The sequence below is a fragment of the Monomorium pharaonis genome, chromosome 2, assembly GCF_013373865.1.
Source record: "Monomorium pharaonis isolate MP-MQ-018 chromosome 2, ASM1337386v2, whole genome shotgun sequence".
In the NCBI taxonomy this organism is placed as follows: Eukaryota; Metazoa; Arthropoda; class Insecta; order Hymenoptera; family Formicidae; genus Monomorium; species Monomorium pharaonis.
This window is the reverse complement of record NC_050468.1, coordinates 19,033,509-19,055,351: the sequence shown is the minus strand read 5'-3', so window position 1 is coordinate 19,055,351 and position 21,843 is coordinate 19,033,509. Positions and strand designations below refer to the sequence as shown.

General features: G+C 35.1%; 1 protein-coding gene, 1 long non-coding RNA gene and 2 other non-coding genes across 4 annotated transcripts in view; 3 read left to right on the top strand and 1 right to left on the bottom strand.

Moving 5' to 3' along the window:
- LOC105838260 (mannosyl-oligosaccharide 1,2-alpha-mannosidase IA) overlaps positions 1-21,843 on the top strand; it is a 601,715-nt gene that overhangs the window by 130,384 nt on the left and 449,488 nt on the right. The gene's annotated exons all lie outside the window — the stretch shown is intronic.
- Positions 13,232-15,781, top strand: LOC118644358. Its single transcript, XR_004962177.1, has 2 exons — positions 13,232-13,471; positions 13,612-15,781. It is a non-coding gene; the product is annotated as an uncharacterized LOC118644358 (long non-coding RNA).
- On the bottom strand, positions 15,784-15,855 carry Trnad-guc. Its single transcript has one exon. It is a non-coding gene; the product is annotated as a tRNA-Asp (tRNA).
- Positions 16,238-16,309, top strand: Trnad-guc. The gene has a single exon. It is a non-coding gene; the product is annotated as a tRNA-Asp (tRNA).

The following is a 21,843-nucleotide window of genomic DNA, read 5'->3' as shown; positions in this document are numbered from 1 at the left end:
TTCACTTTAAAACACAGTTAGGGGTGACGAACAAGATCAGTAATACCACAATGTTAAATTGATAGTCAGTTTAACAAAATGCAAGTATCTGTTTTCCTTTTCTCCCCAAATAAATTCTGTAAATGGTTCTGTTGCGAAAAAGAATAACACCTCAGCCAGGGATCAAACCTGACATCTTATTTATTATTATTCTAATGTATGCTCTTTACATACATGCGTAATATAATAATACGTTTTAAAAGTACAGAAATTTTTCAATAAATAAATTGTCATTAAATCTTTGTGAACATGATTGCAACAGCCCGGTAATAGTAGCCAATTAGTAATCGGCGCCAATGCCGACTTCAATATAGTCGAATTAATACCGTGTTTCATGTAGACGGTAGAAGCGCATTTATTCTTGGAAGAATATATCGCTCAATATAATACTCTCTAAGTTTCCTAAGCCTATAGTTATTATAAGTAGATGAAAGTCTGAATCTTGTTATATAAGCGGATGGTCTTATTACTTATAATAACTAGTAACGATAATACTTGGTAGCGGCAAACATTCTCGTCTCCCTCTATTATTGAGATAATACTTCTTACAAAGTCGTTACATATACATAGATGATAATATATATAGATACGTCGAACTGAAATAAATCAAGAATAAAATGATAAGAAAATTAACGAGTATGCCATGTAATATGGTCTATTTATAGAAATAACTTGCGATAATTGATGATAATTTGTGCACTAATTTATACAAGCTGTGCAGGCACAACAGTATGATCTACAAAGAAAATATTTTTTTGCATAAATATATGTAATATTATAAAAATTATTATACATTCTTTTACACATATATGCGTGAAAGACGAATAAGAGAAGGAAACGATGTAACTCTTCAGCAAGCTTGTCGCTGAGTGTACAATAAAAGTTAAAACGATTCTTCGGCAAGCGTTGTGAAATTGCACTGTAGCTTTATTATCAGTAGATTATTCTTTCTTTTTGTCGGCGGTGTATTTATGATTACTCGCTGGCGCGTAACGGACACATTCGCGATGACGGTCAGCTACCATGCTCTTCTCTCGTATGTTCCAGCCAGGAACACTTGTAGTAAATTGAAAGTATTCATCGGCGACTCCTTGTGATTTGCCGAGCGACGAACTTTTTATCTTCCCGGGCCGGTACTCTCGTCATCATTCGTCCGTTGACTCCCTAACGAGCTTGACTTCTCCTGAGATCTCTCGTTCGAAGGATTCTAGATTCGCATTCCCGTTTTCCTCTGCGCAAATGAAGTACAAAAAAGAATAACCGGGAAAAAACGCGTAGTAAGATAGTCTTGTTACGCTCACAAATTTTACAATATTAATATAATCTAGTGCTTTTATTGTTAGCAAACGAATAAAAAATGATTTTATTACTCCTATATGAGAGATTTTACTAAATATATGCATGCATCACTTTTTGGGGGAAAAAAATTATTTAAAGATTGTTAGAGTATCGGAAACAGAATATATAGTATATTGTGATTTATAAAATGGAATTATAGTATTTTTCTTATTACCGAATTTAATCTTCAGATGATCTTTACTTGAAGATTCTTCTTTGAGTAATTATATATTGTTCGCTATTGACAATTTATCCTTCTTTAAGTTGAATTATTCCTCAATTATGAAGAACGTGATTCCATGAATAATATAACCGCAGATCGGGATCATTTCTACAGGTGTTGGTTCAGAGATTCCAGAAATTAATCGGCGGAAGCTTATTTTGCATGTCTGTGACATCGAGACGTACACGCGCGCGAAAACGCGATTCGGTCGTTTGGCCGGTCGTTGGCGAGTCGCCAGCGCGTCGTGCGGCGCATTTTCAGGATCGTAACATAAAGACGGAGATTTATAGCGTCGGTATACCGGTCGCGGTGTGCCGGTACCTCTCGGCCGAATGTATGATTTTCGGCCACGGTACGACCGCCCTTAAGGTTCCGCCGCGTCACAGACGAAGGGATGAGGACCAGCAATTGACCATAAAACGCTAAGCTACGACCAAGGCTTCTCGCCCTTTTCGATTTAACTACAATCCTTTCCCTGCCCTTTTGTTTGTATTCTCTGCGTTGATTAAAAGGCGTGAGTAAATTTGTAAAAGAAAGATTGTAAAAATATTAATCGACAACATTAATAAAATTATGAATTATGAATTATTAAAATTCTTTTGTTGAAATCTTACAGTAAAAGCCTATTACTTTGATTGGTAGAGTATTAATATAATTTGTATTAATATAATAATACGAAAATTGCAAGTTTTTTTGACCTTTCCACAATTTTTTTCGAACACACGTGTTATTTTTATTTTAACTAATACATAAAAATGTGAAGGAATTATTTTTATATTTGTGTTTATACATGTATTTAGTTACATGTATGTAATAATTGATATAAGAACAAATACAGTATATGATTTTCTAGTGGCCTTAAAAGTTTCATTTTGATATTTTAACTTATACATATATCTATTTTACTAAGATAATATACAAAAATAACAATTTAATGATCTGCCTATAATTATATTAATTAAAATATAAAATTTTAAGGAGGAGAAAAGTATCGAAGATTAATTAATTTTAAGAAATATTACAGACAACTGAGTTTGCAGTTGCTTTGCCCATTATTTATAACATTTTATAAAGGTATTAGTACCGATTATGTAAAACACAATGTTAAATTAATTTGATTTTAGGGTCCCACATTGGAGTTTCGTAATCAATGGTGTTTATTCCTGAACGACATGACTTCGCGAAAGTACCAAATAGATAGAGATACGAGGCGGAAAGGAATTGCCAAACGACCGTGGTTAATGTTGTCGATAACAATATCTTCTGTAATCTCAACTCCGGCATACCTTTGCTTCAAGCTACTCGAAAAGTTTACCTAATTTAGCCGGAATTTCTGTCAAGTTCAGACATATAATTGACTATTTATGCAATCTTAATATCCAATCTTATTATGCGAGTGTTAGTCTTCTAAAAATTGTAGATGTGAAACGACTTTGTTTTTGGTTTGTGTTTTCTCTTTTTTCTCCCCTTTTTCACATCGGAATTAATTCTCACTGCGCCGCAACGTGCAAGAACAATTGTAATTGATCTCCAGGTATTTTAAAAAGTTCACTAAAAGTGCTGTGGTAAAGAAACTCCGGCTGGCTGACTTTCAGATAATTTCTGATTCGCTTCTAGCAAACGAAACCTTTACTCTTTTTTTTGCTCTTTTTTTTGCAACTTCTTTTCTTTCTCTGGTACTTCTCTCTGCACAAAACTTTTTGAAATAAATTTTCAATCCCTTATTCTCCCTCATGAGGAAAAAACTTTAAATAATTCGATTCTTCTTCGTTTCGATGTGTAGGATTCATTAAAATTTAATGTTCTATGAATTTGAAATAATATATATACATTTTTATGATTAATATTATATTATGAGATTACTGAACAGCGTTATAAAGGAGATATGATTTTATAAATCTTTTACGGAGAAAGTGTTAAATATAAGAATAATAATTTTAATTATGTCCTGTCATGTAGATATTGTCATAGCTTTCTCTTGATTATCATGTTGTACAATAAAATGAAATGGAGATCAAGCTGTATCAAATACGGATTATCTATTTCGAGAGGTGTATTGAGCGAAACGACTTTTATAGACCTATTAAACATTTACGATTTCAGTTTTCATCGACATCGGGAACTAGAAAGCTTTCAGATCTGTTGCAACGTACTACGAATTCACGATGGCAAATGAAAAATTTTTTTATAGTCAGTTGAATTACTACGCAAGGAGAATCGTATGTGAAACGTTAACTAATTAGTTTGAAAAATTACCTGCAAGTAAAAGCTATATAAAAAAGTCCTTTGTTTATTAAAAGCGTCTGTTGAAAAACATTTTCTATGTGTATGAAGCTTTGCTGTGATTTACAAAATTAATTTTTGTACAGTTTGTTTTGTAATTTAATGTTAGATATGTACTTAGTGTACACTAGTCTTGCTGAAAAGGGCAAAACAAAGGAATAGGTTTTACAAAATTTTTAACTTTTCCCTGAAAACTGCACAATGTGGCTAATACACTTGACATAATTATTTCTACTGTGTGAGTACTTTTTATCAAGCATAAAACTGATTATTTATTAAAATACTGCACTGAATTACAAAATTCATTGAATTTGAGAGCCGCTATTAAAAATTGCGAGGGGAAGGGAGTGACGCATGGATCTGACCAGGTCACGTTTTCTCGTGTACTTTTGAGATAGTACGCTACGATCCACGGAAGTGCCATATAAATATGGACGGATTTATGTCGATTTTGCTTCAATTACATATTCAAATCTTCTGTTACGCTGCGAGATGTAATTATGTCGTTTATTGATGTAATTATTATCGATGTGTTTATTATTTATACGATCAATCAATTTGAGATATCGTTCAGTAATGATTTTATCGTAGCTCGTTACTTTTTGCCTGATAACAATATTCGTGTTCCAAACGAAATGTAAGAATGATAACAGTACATTCAAGTAGATACGCGACTAGCAGCACTTAACATTTGGCAACAGTTTTTTTCGTTTTACTTTTTCCTCCTTTAAATACTCGTCCTAGGAAAAGTTATGCAAAACATTAACATTAGAAACTTTGACATTTGTATTGATGGAAATACAAGTAACATGATCTCGCGTCAAGAGCCATTGAATGTTTCGTTCTCTGATTGTCTTATTCGCGTCAAAAAGGAGGATATGTCACTGCATTCGAAATAAGTCGACGATATCATCTGCAAGAAATCACGATTTCATTGAATGAATATACATACGCTAGATGGTGGAAGACGAATCACGTGCGTTTGTTTCTGTTTGAGTATTGAGTATGACCTGAAATTTGTCGACGGAAGAGGATTCTTCATCGCTCGTTTAACTACACTACGATCGTCCGAACGACAGGCAGCAGAATGACGAAATACATGAATAAGTCTTCCGACGAGACGAGATGCCGATACGTGGGGGAAAGAGTACAAGTGGAAGGGGATTAAACGAGCAAATTCCTATGTATATTTAATTGAATAAGAAGAAATAAAAAAGAAGAATAGCGTGTCGAGCAAATAGAATACGTCGGGAGTTCTATGGCGAATTGAAAACGAGCGGCGGACGAGAGGTCACTGTCTGTTATGATATTATACGATAAGGTACGCAAACGAAGAGAAGAGGAAAAGCACATTCGTTACCATGACAATGAATGTGCTATCGTGAAAAAAAAGACGAAGACGAGTTAGCTATCGCGGTACACCGTAAAAAATTTGTGTAAAATTACACCTTTTAGTGAGTAATTTTGAGACCCGCTATAATAGGTGTGTAAATTTTCGCGTGTTCATAATTTTGCACGTAAGTAAAAATAATTTAATTTGTAATAAATTTGTTTATAGTGTATACACAAGGGTAAAAAACAAATTAAGGAATTATTGCAAAATTTTTATACAAAATTACAAACATGCGAAAATTTATCTTTATAATAATTATGGATCTCAAAATTACTCACTGTAATAAGTGTAATTTTACACAAATTTTTTACAGTGTAGAGTAATTCGTGAAATTGAATGTCAAACGATACACATTTCGTTCGATTCTCCAATGATCGTAATCATGCACGGCGATCATGCGACATATATGAAATTCTCTTTGACGATTCGTTTGCCGAATTCAACGGCGAGGATTCAACGATTGAAGACAAAAAATTGGAAATACGGAAATCATGCGATTCGTAATATCGGTACTATTTGTGAATGTATGCTATAACGTGAATGTCGTCGACGAACTCGAGAAGTCAAGTTTGCAACGTTCTCATTAAATACTTACTGAAAGGTTGAGCATTACGAATCCGCGAATCGACACATTGTTTTGTGCGTCGATTTACTAATATTTTTTCTCATCTGTAATAATGTGAATTACCATCGCCTTTGAAGAAATAGGCACAATTTGTCTCGAGTAAGAATATGTTACGGTACAACCCCGCCACTCCGCTCCCCGTTTATTATTTGCGGATTAAAACTCTTCACATATTACTATTAATATTACATTCTATTGAAAATAATCTTTAAAGGTCTAAAATTTTTTTAAGATAAACATATCGCTGAAGTATGTAAAATTATTCTGAAATATTATAGCAATTATCGACGTTATCTGGATCATATGTATATTTAAATGATATTCGATATTCAGCTATGGTACTTGAATCGAAAACAATAGAAGAGATATTCCTCGCACTATTGTGGTTGTGTCATCTTACCCGTGATAATTTATCGGATTTATTCAATAAAGTATGATACAGAACGAACGCAAATTCAAAGGATCGACGTTACGCCCGACATTTATGTCGCGTTGATCTTCGCGGAGCTCCTCTCCGCATGGCTCTTTCACAGCTTTTCCATAATTTACTTCGACGAGGCTGAGAAGGAGACAAGCGGCCGTAGTGCAGTCCCACCCATGCCGTGTGCGTACAGCTTATAGAGTTTAGAGTTTATGACGGGAGCAGTTCGTGAAGCGCTCTTGCATAGTAAAGAGAGACCTCCGCGAGACCAGCAGGAAGTTTCGAAAAAAAAAAGAAAAAAGAAAGTATACTGGTTTTTTTATTTAGGTACTTGCTGCCAACAGACAATTTTATGAGCAAAATTATATTTTATCACGCCAATTGATATTACTTGATCCACTTTATTATTACAATGCGTATCTTATTTTAGTCTAGCGATTTGACAATTTAATTTATTTTAATAACTTATTTAACTCAAGAATAGTTACCTCTGAAACGATTTTTTTACACCCCACCAGTGAAAAAGTAAAAGTCATAGTAGTTTTCTTTACTGATTGAGAAACTATATATATTTTTTAATTTTTCTTTATTTTGAGAGAGAGAGAGAGAGAAATTGTTGAATTAAATAAATACGTATAATATCTCAAATATTAATAAAATGAAAGAATAATAATGTATAATATGAAATTAATGATAGTGTTTTTTAATTGGACTATAAAACACATCCAAGTAATTTTTTACGCAAAAATAGACTATTTCCGAGTTAAAAAAAATATTGGCAAATTATATGTTAATTCTGTGCGATATATTTTATACGATTACGATTGTAATAAACGGGATATGTGTGCATGTGTGAATTTTATAACATTCAGAGTTATATAACGCTTCTTGTGAAAAAGCGAAATTTACAAGTAATATTTATTCCATTTGTAGTAATATTTATTTCGGTTTTAAATATTATATGTTTTTTGTTAGAATAAAATCGGTTGAGAAACACTCATATTATTCATCGTAGATGTACATGTAAATATTCCGAGGTCGATCTCATATTTCCGCGCGATCCATTTCTCACCAATTCTATTTACCAAAGTTACATGGAAATACGTATTTTGCTGCCCGACTACATTTAATGTTATAAAGTTTTATACTGTGTGTGGAATAATATCTTTATCATCGAAAGCTTTCATGTTCGTATAATGTATACACAATCAAATGACGAAAATGATGAAATCAAATGAAGAAATTCTGATTAATAACTTCGGGAATATTGACGTGTAAAATACGTAATTTTATTTCGCGAATATTATTTTATCTTATATATTCCAATTTATCGTAAATTCTATTTGTGTATAAAAATTCTATTAAAGAACAAAACCCAAAGAAAAAAAAATCTTATTAATAAAATAAATAAGGGGATACTAAACTGCTCTGTTTTATCACAAATTTTTCGGACACCGAAATCTTTTTATTGATTGCATGGAATTGAAAATTCTCCAAAATTAAAGTGCAGATAGTAACGTGGTGCGCTGCGATCAATTTCATACGAAAAACGAAAGAAAGTTAGAAAATTATAGTTTTGTTATCGACTTCTGTAGTCGACTCGTAAAAACATTTGCTGCGTATAAAAGTTTTAGACTTTGTACGTATAAAATAATCATGAGGCGAACTTGGCATTTCAGCAAAGAACAATACTGTGCTTTTAGAATAAGTCTAGGAACCTTAGAAAAAAAGTTTTCCGTGTTTAAGCGGGTTCTATTTGTTTTATCGACAGAATTGTACAATTTGTTCCAAAATTCTTCTCCACAATTAAAGTATAGACGATAACAGTGTGCGGAATACATAAATTTTAATTCTGGAAAAGGATTTCTAAATCTATACAAGAAATACATACAAAATTTTGTTAATGACGTGCCTAAATGACTCTACATTATCGATCTCGATCAAATTTGATGAGCAGTTTAGCATCCCCTTATTAAATATTCAAGATTGCATATTATCGTCTGGAATATACGAGTGTCTCCTGGTATGACAATAATCTTGAAAAGTACGAAAAACGAAAACAAAAACGATCTTGCAGTGAAATTCAAGAACACTTGTGGAGAGTGGTGGGTATCGCCTTCTCTGTAAATTCCCAGAGCGTCTTTTATCTCGGCGCGTAAAGAGAAAACGCGGAGACATTTCGGAGAAGGAACGTCGGGTCTTGCGGCGCAACCCATCGCAGAAACGGTGCTCATGATATACATTCGCGGATGTGCGAGCTTCCTTCGCTTAGCGAAAATTCTCGCCTCTCGTGCGCGCCGTCGTATCTACGCCGTCGAATGATTCTCTGTCGGATCGTCTTCGAAAAGCGCGCCAGTCTCGTTTCACGAACGTGTGTATCGAGCTACCCTTAGGATTACGTCGCAGAAAATTTTCAGTTGTTGGAAAATGCACGGGGGCGATAAAACGTCAACGCGTCGCGTTCGTTTTATTTTGTTATTAATTCGCAGTAGTTGTGTGTTAATTTCGCGCGTTAAAAGGGAGGATTTCTGTCCGTCAGTCTGCGTCTATGCAGCGAGTGGATTTACATGGGATTTAGGACGCGGAATAGATCCAAAGTTTTACGATTCGTTCTGTAGAAAGAGCCATGCCTTGTTAATGAGGGAAAAAATTTCTGCTTTCTATATATATATATATATATAATATATGTATATATAGCTCAATGATTATATAGGTTTGCGTAAACACTAATTTGTATTCAAATTGCCTTTTAGAATCTTAATGTTGAGATTAACTTCTGCTTGCATGTGAAAATTTCTCGTTATTTTCTGTAACCAATATAATGATCTGTCGATCATGCCGATCGTTTTCGTACTCTCGGATATGAGATGAAATTTCCTCGACAGAGTAACTGATTGCTGTGAGAGAAACGCGAAATTCGTAGTGCGAAACCTAGCTTTCAGAAGCAGCGTATTTTTATTAGGATAAAAGAAAATAAAGGGAGAGAAAAAGACAACCATGTCACGACATTTTTCATATAACTTTAAAATACAATATTGTGGAAGGTAAAAAACACTATCTTGTTGCACGCGTTTACCTCTCATTTCAAAATCCTACAGCGAGAACGAATAAATTCACTGAAGTTTTAGATTCTCTTCGACAGGAGAATTTACGCAGCTGATTCTTCAAACGTGTGTCTCTTGTTTAGGAATTTGTCAGACAACTACTAGCTTGAGGTTCTAAAAAAGAAAAAAATTCTTGAAAGTGAAAACATATTTGCAAGCGAAACTCACGATAGAAAAGAAAGAAGACTGATTGAAAAATTTACAATGCATTTTTTAAATATTATTGCTATTGTACAGAGGCATCAAATGCACTATGATTTTATCTGTTGTTTGCGATAACGCCTGTATAGTCCTGCATGAAAACGTGCATGAGTATATTTTCGATTCCACACTAAAAAAAAAGAGTTCGTTGATAATAATCAAGTCTAAATGATAGTTAAGTCTTGATGAAGTAGTTTCAATTAAATGTTTGGTTATTATATAAACAAATATATAATAAGGTAATATTTAGTAATTGAATAATAATAATAATTATTATTATTATGTTTGGTTACTATTAATATCATTACTGCATATTATTAAACATTCGGTTAAATTAAATATTTAATTGCAATTATTTTATCAAAGCTTGGCTATTATTATTAAACTTTTTTTTTAATGCAGATACAATTTTTACATTAAGATTCCTGTGGAACTTCTTAAGATTTTTGCGATGTGATACTACTACATAATTCTAAATATAAATTGACTTAGTTAATGTAACGAAATATTTGTAGTATTTCAATAATTGTATTAATAGTAAATATGATAACTAAATATGATAACAGTAACCAAATGCTTACCAAATATTATTAAATATTTAGTAATATAATATAACGCCAAAATGTCTAATTGAAACTACATCATCAAAACCTAATAACTGTCATCTAAGCTTGATTATTATTACTCTTTCTTTTAGTGTAAAGATATTTCTGAAATGCATTTCTTTTGCACTGCATTACTTTCATGACATTACTGGACTTGTCGTTATCCACAGTCGTTTATGCTCTCATTCTTCGAGCTCGCAGAAAGCGCTCCTTCTCATATTTCGCGGTCAGCGAGGGTCGTAGCGAACACGGAGCCATCTCGATGATTCACGATCATGACTCACTTTACTACTGCGGCATCAAGGTGGGTTCGCATAAATGGCAAGGTCTTTGCAGTCGAGGTAGCAACGAGCAACAGGAGAAAAAAGCGAAGGTGGTTGCGACACACATATAATGTTCCTATCAAATTCTTGCCAAAAAGTTTTGTATTTTTATCTCAATTCTTTTGAGTTTATTGGCATTTTAGATCGTGAAGATTTATAGATCTTACAATAGAGATTTTATAATAATCTTATATCTGTACACAATACAGACTTTAAGAAAAACAAATTATAATTTATACTTATAAAAATTAAGATAAATAATGTGCATATATTAGAATATGATAGTCATTAAATATAATTTACTGAAAGTTTGTTCCTTTTATTTTAGCAATTTCAACAGATGTTTGAGTTATCAAGAAATTAATTTGACGTTATGTACGTAATAACATACATGTAGAAATCATAATTTGATTATATTGTTAAGTATAACTAAGCATATATTATGTTAATCTTAGTAACGCTGCAGCTAATTTTTTTGCTCAGACCCGATTAATCTCGTGCGGGACAAATATGTTTAATAATTTTTGGACATGACACATTTGCGTAGATTTGCATACTATAGATGTAGCCCACGGCCGTTTGCCACAAAGGAACTTAGCGTTCTTGCCGCAAGAAATATCGCTCGCGACATTGGACGTGCTACTTAAACTGGACTATCGAATCCGATAGCTGATGGTCTCTTAATGGCCGGTTATGTACGGAAGGACAGACCGCTTTCCTGCGTATGGACATGCGAGAAGACGGGTCCGCGTACGAACTGAAATTCACGTTGCATCGTAAATCATATCGCATCGGTTTCTCATGAGTAGTCGTCGGTGACCAACCCGGCGATGGCGACGACGACGACGACGACGACGACGACGACGACGACGACGACAATGACGAGTGGCCGAGATGACGCCTTTTGATGGCGTCGAGAGGACGCCCACGCGTATATACAACCTGTTTATGCGAGCATAAAGCTCACGCAACGTTTGTTCCGTGTACACGAGACAACCGCATGATACCTCGAAAGCGTTAACTCGGCCCGCACCGATCACCATCATCGTAAAGTTTACCACTTCTCTCCCCGATAAGTTTGCCGAACGATGTTAATACTAAAAATAAGGTCTCGTCTCTCTTATGTGGTTCATCTTTCTCCCATATTATTTGTGCTCCGTCTGCAAATGTTATCGCCGTTTAAATCTTTCTTTGGATGATAACAAAATGAAAAGCGATATGTATAAGTCTTCTTTAACTTCTTTATAACTTTTTTGGTTTTGTATTATTTTTATAAAATTGTTTTATTTTTATAAAATATGCTGGTAATCACGTTTCAACATCACGGTCTCGTTCTTCGAGTCTGCAAAAAGCTTCGTATTCTTTTCATTTTGTTGCAATATTATTTGCCAAACATTTAAAAAAAAATTAAATATAATTATTTAATAAAGAATTGTTGAATGTATGTTGCTGGAGTTTTCTAACCAGTAGAATATTCATAAATTAAGACTAGAGTGTTTTATAATATGCTACATTCTCTATGCATATGAAAATGTTATATTGCCATAGAAATGTAATAGGATAGTCTAAATTATTCCAAATAATTAATTGATATAAACTGAAAGATGTACATTGATTTCTTTATATGTCGTCACTTTATTTTCTTCTTTCAATTTATCAATTCGCTTACGCGGTTGAGAGGCACACAAGTTTCTCAAGAAGTCGTGGCTGTTTACGAGCGTGAATATATACGCGGACCCATAACGCTTATCTTATCCGCGAGTTACGCGAAGGTTTCGTCATCTAATCCTCAACAGGAAGTGACAAGTCGGCGCAGCGACGATTTGCAGCGACGAGGAAAGAATGGTATATAGTATATACTATATACCATCGATCGACGTAAAAGTCGAGGATACGTTTATTACGGCTGAATAAAATAAGCCGGCTTACGGCGATTTCGCGAAGCGACAAATGCCTTCGCGCGCGTTTCCTATCTATTTGCTATATATAAAGCGGCGCTTTACGAGACATAAACGACGCATAATTCACTATTACCCATCACCAAAGTGGCGGTGCCGTTATCACTGAGATAGTAATTTATTCTACGAATCACAGCATCTTACCTGTGATTGTACATCCGGTTCATTATCTCATTGAAGTTATGTTGCTATGATCTTATGATAGTATCCTACGGCACTAATTCTTGCTATCTGCAGTGTTTGATAAAGCTTTCTTTTATTCAAATATAAATAATACGTATACATATTTTACAAATGCATGTTTACGTATATACTATGTGTACATTTATGTAACATTTTTTATTAAAGTATTTGGTGAAATTAATCAGAATTCTGGTGAATAATCATGTGACCAGATTTCTGGTTAATCTTACCAGATATTTTTTTTAGTGTAGTCATAATTCTAGATAATCTCACCAGATATTTTTCTCAGTGAAAGATATGATATATATATATATATATATATATATATATATATATATATATATATTTACTGATGCACAATAAATTAAATTAAATTAAAAACTAAAAAAATATATAGCTTTTAGAATTATTTTAGCAATTGTTAACCCGAAAGAAATGTATGTACTAGAAAAAAATGGATTAAAAAAAATACTTGTAGACGAGTATACCTTTCTCTCGTGCCATATTTCAACAGTAATTCTGTTATTTTATATTTTGTGACTCACTTTTGTTTGGCTCTATATTTCATGCCTACCGGCACTGCCGTCAATTTATGTCGGCTTTCAAAACCAGATAACCAAAATATCGATATGGCAAATTGACAAGTCGTACATTTGAAACATTGCGTGTTTAAATATTCTAATGTACATGTGCTAATTTTGTAAAAACATTGGAAATACTGCAACACTCACTGTATACACTCAACTTATCTATTATCTTAAAGAAGAATCGAAAGGTATTCTCACTAATATATCATAAAAAATATCAACTAGATTAATCATCAAAAATCTGAAGAAATAGATTCTGATATCATTAAATACTTGAATATAATGCTAATAATGCATGTGATCGTTGAGAGTGAATATTTTATTTCAGCATTTTAGAGCGTTAAAAGCGATGCGGGTTGATTGATCATTCTGTGATTCAACCATCGACGAAATATTCGGTTTCGATGCGTTGCTGATACGATATAGCGGCATCAAAAGCAACCGGGCTGGTACACCGTTCTAAATTACAAAATCGACTTTGCAGACAATCGATAGGTTTGTCGTTGCACTCGGACTATTGACGAGTGATCACATGCGCCCATCCTAATATCAGATTTAACGTCGACATGGGGGAAGACAAACAGTCCTCGTATTGGATGATGAAACGCGGGACGCGACAAACATATGGCTCCGAAATGCCGCTGTAATAACGGGATGTAAATTTACCAGGATAGACGAACGCGGCGTACCGCATCATGAAAATTCCACGCAGTTCGTTTCGAATACGTTTTTAAGCGAACGTTCGCATATACTGCGAGATATTTCACTCTGCAATCCATAAATTGTGGAAATTATGAATAAAAATTGGGTAAAAGCGTCGATAATTTATGGGAAGCATTGTAATTATACATTATATTTTTTCATGCTAGTAAGTAGGATTATTTTATATTTATTGCACGTTTTATAGAGATATATTTATACATATTTGATAATTCTTTACGATTTATATTATTTTTTATCGATTTTTTGTTTGAAAAAAATATTAATTTAAATTTAAAAGATTTATTTATAAATATATTTATTTATACATTCGGAAAAGATTAATTGTATCTATTATATCAAAACTCAGTTGCATTTTAATATGTAAATATTAATTTTAATATATATTATTTGGTATTCAAATTTAAGTGAAGTTGAAAACAAAATTTTTAGAAATAGGTAGTATATCTATGAAGTGATAAATTGTTTCTATATATTTTGCATTTAACGTACTTGTATGGTATGCTATATGAATAATGCATAAATTAGACGTTTATATTGAAATTACATTTCCTGACTTTGTACAACAAATGGGTCATGTAAATGTTAAAAAATGCAGAAAGGGAGAGAGAGAGAGAGAGAGAGAGAGAGAGAGAGGCGGGAAAGGGGTATATTAATCGAGTGAAATAGTTTAGCTCGTTTCTGAGCGGAATTTGCCAGCTCGCAAACCAGCATCGCAACAGTCATTAGTTAAGCGACAAAGTAGTTTATAACCCTAACGAGCATCGCACTAACGAACCGATAAACATATCACCCTTAGTCTCGTAACTGGATAGCATAAACACTCGAATCCTAGCGCAGCACAAGACGAGAACGAGAAATGATCGCGTCGCGATTCCGCGGCTATGATTGTTCAGGACTACTGTTAATGACAACCTTCTCTTATAACATCGTGTCCCTTTGTTTTTACGAGCAGTGTGACCGGCGTAACTGGCGAGTTTCATTCGCGCTTAATGCGCGACTCGCGTCGCGCGATCCCGACATTCAACTGGTCATTTAATACGCCTTTCTTGCAGAGGATTGCAATGACGCGACCGCGATTCAATAAACGTGAATAGTGTAAGCACGAAAAAGTCGGGTTTAATTACACTGACAATGAGAAAAATATCTGGTGAGATATTAACCAGAATTCTGGTTACACGATTATTCATTATACGGTTTAGTAATCTGAGTTCTGGTGAGATTATCCAGAATTCTGGCTAGACTGAAAAAAATATCTGGTGAGACTAATCAGAAATCTGGTTACACGATTATTCGCTAGAATTTTTTAGTTAATTTCACCAGATACTTTTCTCAGTGTAGATATCCTCCGTATTGTCGAGATACGGAAAATATCTCATACAAATTATTATGAATTATATTTACCTTTTCTTTATTTATCAAACATCTTACATAATTTTTTTAAAATTTGAAATAGTTTTGCAGGCTTTAAATATTATCATTCTCTATTGTGTAAAACAATCCTAACTATTGTAGCGATAAAATTTTTTTTACCACACTGGGCAATGTTAAATAAATGGAATTATTATGATTTGATGCTTGTCTATAATTACTAAAGTTGATATAACATATTTTGAAGAAAAAAAAACATGATTTAACGTGGTTTATAATTCATATAAATGTATGTAAAGTTGCATGTTTCTTGTTTGGTTTAATAACTGCGAATGAAATTAACAAACTAGATGAAGAATAATTAACGTTGTTGGCAAGATGTTTTTCGTAAAATTGAAAAAAAAAAATCCTCCCCGGCGGGGAATCGAACCCCGGTCTCCCGCGTGACAGGCGGGGATACTAACCACTATACTACCGAGGACTTCTGGAAGTCTTGTCTGTTATAATAGCCTTTGTGGAGTGAGACATTTCTACACAACATATGGACATGTATATGTATATATGTAAATACTAAAATTAAAATTAAAATATATAATGTTTGCATATGCTAAATAACATTTTCGTTTATTCTTTTACTTTGTATTATGTAAGTCTTTTAGATTAAAATTAAAAAGCATTAGATTATTTAACATTTGTCTGTAGATATTAAAGTTTATTTCAATATTTTATTTATGTATAAATATCAATATTTTAACGTAACTATAATGATTATAATTGATGAAAATGTGGAGTAATGATAAAATAAAACAGGAATATTTGGATATAAAGGAAAACGAAAATAATAGAAGAAGTGACTCAACAAGTCCTCGGTAGTATAGTGGTTAGTATCCCCGCCTGTCACGCGGGAGACCGGGGTTCGATTCCCCGCCGGGGAGATTTTTTTTAATGTAAACAACACATATTTTGCAGTCGATAGGTGAATTTTTTTTTTCCGTTAATTCTGTTCGTGTTTATACAAAAAGTTTATTCTTTTCGTACGAACGTTATATGGAAAAAATGGTTACAAATTGAATGCAATTTTGTACAGTTCAGTAACTAATACATTTTACATTCCTCGTTAAATCAACAAATATGTTGTGATTACATTGTGTTTCAACGGCGATTTTAATAGCGTACCGTGAAATCGGAATGGTCGATATCATAAAAGAAATGGAGGGAGGTACCAACCTCCATTGATATTTATTTATTCTTCCGATAATTTATATGCGTTATTTTGAAATTCGCCATTCCGAATTCGATGCGTCCGCTTTGAGATTTAAGGGTTGTGGCCCGCTCTCGCGAGACCGGTCAGGCCCGTATACAACTCAAAAACTGAATTTATTGACTGGCGGGACCGATAAATTGTTTCGAGGTTCGTGGCAGGGCACAGTGGCGGACGTTATTGAGCTATTAAATCGTGATTACCCGCGTGTTATTGGGTGCGGCGACATGGAGACGGGACATTCTTCTTTGCTTCCATCCCGTTTTCCTTGTGCAACTACCCTTTCCCCCTTCTCTTCCCTCGCCTTTTCACGACTAACATCAATCCCGTCCCGTCCTAAACACCGCGAGTCCGAATGTGCGTCTCTTCTCTTACTCTTTTGTTCCCTACCTCTCTTTTTTTTTCTTTTTCCTTTTTTCATCGACGGTGGTACCGACAGTGTACAAACCTGTTTCTTTTTTTTTTTTTTTTGTACTAACTGCACCTGCAGTCCACAGGGAGTCTCGAGACAAAATGAAGGTTGAAGGCGATCTGTGTGAAAAAAGGAGAGCTTCGAAATTTTCGAGCTTTTTTATATCAAACCCCTGTCGAGATTTACACAATATATTAGATTACTTGTTTTAATTAAGATACTTAAGTGACTTTTTACTATTATTTATATTTTTTACGTAAATTATTGGTAAGTGAGTTTTTTTTACATATATATAGATACAAGCATAATTTAGACGTCTTTAAATCTAATTTGTGTCACAGTTTAAACTGTTAATAAGAAGATCCAAAAACAGTTTTAACAGGTTTGAAAAAACGTTGGATCTAGCTAATAAATTATACTTCTGTTTTGTGCTTTTGTTTTATAAAAATTAAAAAATTTAAAGATAATCAATAGGACTACAAAGTTCTCTTAATATTTACGTTTATAATGTGTCTTATGTTATTTACAACTGTGCCAAAACCAGAGAGGAAACGCCATGACGCTAGCGAACGTTTGAAGGGGGAGAAAAAAAAATGAGAGGCTCCATAGCGAAATAGAAAATTCGTGCTCGGCGTGCGTGCCGACGATAGTTAACGGCCATAATTGCGGTCTACATATGCATGCTGGATGCGCCGCTGCTGCCAGGACTGACTGTTCCATATTCAACGGTTAAGTGTGATGTACGAGTTTTGAGTGTCGCGGCATATCAAATAGGTGTAATCGCACGTAGTGTGCGTCCCTCCCCTTGTCCCCTTTCTGTGCCTTCTACTCTTGCTTTCACGACGAATTTCGCGCAATTAACCAAGCACGCACGTTTCGGTCACGTGTTACCGATGCAGATCGATTCTACATGGCTGATTATTTATCAGTTCTACACGGATTTCGCGAGGAGATAAAAAGTAATAATGATAAACGATTAATCTGACCGCAATGTAACAAAGCGAATATTTTTGCCGAGGGGAATATCTTAATTTTCGATATATCAAAAAAATATGACGCTGAAACTGGCCGCCCGTCGAACGATGCCAGGGGCGTAGCGGAGGCGCAATTGGGGGTTCCTTCTTCGCGCTCTCCTTGTAAATTTCGCTCACGACGGATATACTTCATTTTGGTTTCTGATATTGTTAGCAACCTCTACAAAAAATCCCGCCCTCCTCTGACCCCGCCGAGATATATAAATGGGAGGAAATTGCCCCAAAACACGTAAAAATCCAATTTTTTTAGTTCTTTTACTTAAAATACCTTTTGTGCCACGACGGATGCACTTGATTTTGGTTTGTGATATTGCTGGCAACCTCTACAAAAAATCCCGCCCTCCTCTGACCCCGCCGGGATATATAAATGGGGGAAATTGCCCCAAAACACGTAAAAATCCCATTTTTTTAGTTCTTTTACTTAAAATACCTTTTGTGCCACGACGGATGCACTTGATTTTGGTTTCTGATATTGCTGTCAACCTCTACAAAAAATCCCGCCCTCCTCTGACCCCGCCAGGATAGTTAAATTAGGAAAAATTGCCCCAAAACACCTCTAAATTCTATTTTCGTAGTTCTGATAACTAAAATACCTTTTGTGCCACGACGGATGCACTTGATTTTGGTTTGTGATATTGCTGGCAACCTCTACAAAAAATCCCGCCCTCCTCTGACCCCGCCAGGATAGTTAAATTAGGAAAAATTGCCCCAAAACACCTCTAAATTCTATTTTCGTAGTTCTGATAACTAAAATACCTTTTGTGCCACGACGGATGTACTTGATTTTGGTTTGTGATATTGCTGGCAACCTCTACAAAAAATCCCGCCCTCCTCTGACCCCGCCGAGATATATAAATGGGAGGAAATTGCCCCAAAACGCGTAAAAATCCAATTTTTTTAGTTCTTTTACTTAAAATACCTTTTGTGCCACGACGGATGCACTTGATTTTGGTTTCTGATATTGCTGGCAACCTCTACAAAAAATCCCGCTCTCCTCTGACCCCGCCGGGATATATAAATGGGGGAAATTGCCCCAAAACACGTAAAAATCCCATTTTTTTAGTTCTTTTACTTAAAATACCTTTTGTGCCACGACGGATGCACTTGATTTTGGTTTCTGATATTGCTGTCAACCTCTACAAAAAATCCCGCCCTCCTCTGACCCCGCCAGGATAGTTAAATTAGGAAAAATTGCCCCAAAACACCTCTAAATTCTATTTTCGTAGTTCTGATAACTAAAATACCTTTTGTGCCACGACGGATGCACTTGATTTTGGTTTGTGATATTGCTGGCAACCTCTACAAAAAATCCCGCCCTCCTCTGACCCCGCCAGGATAGTTAAATTAGGAAAAATTGCCCCAAAACACCTCTAAATTCTATTTTCGTAGTTCTGATAACTAAAATACCTTTTGTGCCACGACGGATGCACTTGATTTTGGTTTGTGATATTGCTGACAACCTCTACAAAAAATTTTTGTAGAGGTTTTTTGTAGAGGTTGCCAGCAATATCACAAACCAAAATCAAATGCATCCGTCGTGGCACAAACGGTATTTTAAGTAAAAGAACTAAAAAAATTGGATTTTTACGTGTTTTGGGGCAATTTCCTCCCATTTATATATCTCGGCGGGGTCAGAGGAGGGCGGGATTTTTTGTAGAGGTTGCCAGCAATATCACAAACCAAAATCAAATGCATCCGTCGTGGCACAAACGGTATTTTAAGTAAAAGAACTAAAAAAATTGGATTTTTACGTGTTTTGGGGCAATTTCCTCCCATTTATATATCTCGGCGGGGTCAGAGGAGGGCGGGATTTTTTGTAGAGGTTGCCAGCAATATCACAAACCAAAATCAAATGCATCCGTCGTGGCACAAACGGTATTTTAAGTAAAAGAACTAAAAAAATTGGATTTTTACGTGTTTTGGGGCAATTTCCTCCCATTTATATATCTCGGCGGGGTCAGAGGAGGGCGGGATTTTTTGTAGAGGTTGCCAGTAATATCACAAACCAAAATCAAGTGCATCCGTCGTGGCACAAAAGGTATTTTAGTTATCAGAACTACGAAAATTGAATTTAGAGGTGTTTTGGGGCAATTTTTCCTAATTTAACTATCCTGGCGGGGTCAGAGGAGGGCGGGATTTTTTGTAGAGGTTGCCAGCAATATCAGAAACCAAAATCAAGTGCATTCGTCGCGGCACAAAAGGTATTTTAAGTAAAAGAACTAAAAAAAATTGGATTTTTACGTGTTTTGAGGCAATTTCCCCCCATTTATATATCCTGGCGGGGTCAGAGAAGGGCGGGATTTTTTGTAGAGGTTGCCAGCAATATCAGAAACCAAAATCAAGTGCATCCGTCGTGGCACAAAAGGTATTTTAGTTATCAGAACTACGAAAATAGAATTTAGAGGTGTTTTGGGGCAATTTTTCCTAATTTAACTATCCTGGCGGGGTCAGAGGAGGGCGGGATTTTTTGTAGAGGTTGACAGCAATATCAGAAACCAAAATCAAGTGCATCCGTCGTGGCACAAAAGGTATTTTAAGTAAAAGAACTAAAAAAATGGGATTTTTACGTGTTTTGGGGCAATTTCCCCCATTTATATATCCCGGCGGGGTCAGAGGAGGGCGGGATTTTTTGTAGAGGTTGCCAGCAATATCAGAAACCAAAATCAAGTGCATCCGTCGTGGCACAAAAGGTATTTTAAGTAAAAGAACTAAAAAAATTGGATTTTTACGCGTTTTGGGGCAATTTCCTCCCATTTATATATCTCGGCGGGGTCAGAGGAGGGCGGGATTTTTTGTAGAGGTTGCCAGCAATATCACAAACCAAAATCAAGTACATCCGTCGTGGCACAAAAGGTATTTTAGTTATCAGAACTACGAAAATAGAATTTAGAGGTGTTTTGGGGCAATTTTTCCTAATTTAACTATCCTGGCGGGGTCAGAGGAGGGCGGGATTTTTTGTAGAGGTTGCCAGCAATATCACAAACCAAAATCAAGTGCATCCGTCGTGGCACAAAAGGTATTTTAGTTATCAGAACTACGAAAATTGAATTTAGAGGTGTTTTGGGGCAATTTTTCCTAATTTAACTATCCTGGCGGGGTCAGAGGAGGGCGGGATTTTTTGTAGAGGTTGCCAGCAATATCACAAACCAAAATCAAGTGCATCCGTCGTGGCACAAAAGGTATTTTAGTTATCAGAACTACGAAAATAGAATTTAGAGGTGTTTTGGGGCAATTTTTCCTAATTTAACTATCCTGGCGGGGTCAGAGGAGGGCGGGATTTTTTGTAGAGGTTGACAGCAATATCAGAAACCAAAATCAAGTGCATCCGTCGTGGCACAAAAGGTATTTTAAGTAAAAGAACTAAAAAAATGGGATTTTTACGTGTTTTGGGGCAATTTCCCCCATTTATATATCCCGGCGGGGTCAGAGGAGGGCGGGATTTTTTGTAGAGGTTGCCAGCAATATCAGAAACCAAAATCAAGTGCATCCGTCGTGGCACGAAAGGTATTTTAAGTAAAAGAACTAAAAAAATTGGATTTTTACGCGTTTTGGGGCAATTTCCTCCCATTTATATATCTCGGCGGGGTCAGAGGAGGGCGGGATTTTTTGTAGAGGTTGCCAGCAATATCACAAACCAAAATCAAGTACATCCGTCGTGGCACAAAAGGTATTTTAGTTATCAGAACTACGAAAATAGAATTTAGAGGTGTTTTGGGGCAATTTTTCCTAATTTAACTATCCTGGCGGGGTCAGAGGAGGGCG